Source organism: Dipodomys ordii, unplaced genomic scaffold, assembly GCF_000151885.1.
Source record: "Dipodomys ordii isolate 6190 unplaced genomic scaffold, Dord_2.0 Scaffold16, whole genome shotgun sequence".
NCBI classification, from domain to species: domain Eukaryota; kingdom Metazoa; phylum Chordata; class Mammalia; order Rodentia; family Heteromyidae; genus Dipodomys; species Dipodomys ordii.
In genome coordinates this window covers 3,991,620-3,993,552 of record NW_012267232.1, presented here as the reverse complement: position 1 = coordinate 3,993,552, position 1,933 = coordinate 3,991,620, and the positions used below count along the sequence as shown (strand labels likewise).

Sequence of the window (1,933 nt, the reverse complement as noted above, 5' to 3'; positions counted from 1 at the left end):
TGGGTCCAGTCGTGGGGCCTGAACTCTGGGCCTGGGCGTTGTCCCTCAGCTCTTCAGCTCCAGGCTAGCGCTCTACCACTTGAGCCATAGCGCCACTTCCGGCTTTTTTCTTTTTGCTTATGTGGTGCTGAGGAATGGAACCCAGGGCCTCTGGTTTGCATGGCAAGCACTCTACCACTACCAGCCCCTTGACCAAATTTTTCTATTTTCCTTTTTTTTTTTTTTTTGGTGGTGGTGGTGGTAGTTATTTTGTGTCACAGTGCCTCTTCCAGTTTTCTGGTGGTTAACTGGAGGTAAGAGTCTCAGGGACTTTCCTGTAGGGATTGGCTTTGAACCACCAGATACCAGCCTCCTGAGTAGGATTACAGGTGTGAGCCACCAGTGCATAGCTAAAAATAGTTTATTTTTGCAAAACAAAATAAATTCCACTGTTGAAAAGCAATTTACCCATGTTACACATTTAGATGAGAAATAGCTAATCTGTTGATAAATTCTAGCCAAATGAACAAACAAATAACAGGTTTGGAAGGAGTTCAAATTCTTATTAAAAAAAAAAAAAGCTATACAATACTTACTCATAAATTGCTCAGGGTTGACAACTCCAGTCTCTGTCAGCTGGCCCAGTACTTTAAAAAAACCTAGTTTTGGAAAACAGTATGATAAGAAATGTCCTGGTGGGATATAGGAAATTATTTCTTCAGTTTTTCCATAACCCCTCTGGGGTGTATGTATTATGTGTGTATGTCTGTCCTGGGGATTGAACGTAGGGCCACGTGCTGTCTCTGAAATTTTTGTTCAAGGCTAGTGCTCTAACACTTGAGCTATAGCTCCATTTCTGGCTTTTGGGTGGTTAATTGGAGGTAAAGGGTCTCATGGACTTTTCTGCCCAGGCAGCTTTGAACCACAACCTCAGATCTCAGCCTCCTTAGTAGCTATGATTATACCATGAGCTAATGGTTTCCAGTTCCCACATTTTGTTTTTGTTAGTCTTTTTTGCTCAAGGTTGGCATTCTACTACAAAAGATATACCTCCACTTCTGGATTTTTGGTAGCTAACTGGAGATAAAAGTCTCAGCAATGTGTCTGCCCCGGCTGACTCCAAACCTCCATCCTCATCTTATACTCTTGAATAGCTAGAATTACAGGCACGAGTCACTGGTTAGTGCATAATGATCTTTTAATTACTGTAGTTTTAAGAAGATTAAGTGAGCCTGTTGTTTTTTCCATAATATGCTGTAACAAAGAATGATTGGTATCGTCAGTGATTTTTGCCTGAATAAAATATTTAAAATAGTGCATCCTTTTAAAACTAATAATTATTGTTAGCAAATACATTTTTTCAATGTAGTTTGTGTTAAGTTCAACATAAGGAATGTCAATTTTCCCCAAATAGGTGATTTCTACCCAAAAGAATACTCAGAAGTAAATGTTGACTGGAGGGAGCGGGCAGGTCGTGGGGCTTGAATTCAGGGCCTGGGCACTGTAACTAAGCTTTTTTGCTCAAGGTTAATGATATACCCTCCTGAGTCACAGCTCCACTTTCTGCTTTTTGAAAGTGTACTGGAGATAAGAGTCCACTTTCTGCTTTTTGAAAGTTTACTGGAGATAAGAGTCTCGGAGGCTTCCCTGCCTTGGGCTAGCTTCAAACTACAATCCTCAGGTCTCAGTCTCCTGAGTAGCTAAGATTATAGGCATGAGCCATTGGCACCCAGGAAAATGCTGACTTTTAAATACTAAAGTTTAAGGAAATTATTTTAGAAATTTAGATGCTAATACACAGATAAAATCCTATAAATTTCCCCCACGGTATAGCCCCTGCTTTCATCGTATTTGATGTTGGTATAATTTGTGGAGGGGAAGGGAAAAAACAAATCATTTAAATAGGGATACAGGTGGACCCATTGCAACAATGAGATGTAAGAAATCATTATGT

General features: G+C 40.1%; 1 protein-coding gene across 1 annotated transcript in view; it reads left to right on the top strand.

Moving 5' to 3' along the window:
* The window catches only part of Styx (serine/threonine/tyrosine interacting protein), a 46,686-nt gene that overhangs the window by 39,267 nt on the left and 5,486 nt on the right, over window positions 1-1,933 (top strand). The window lies entirely within an intron of this gene.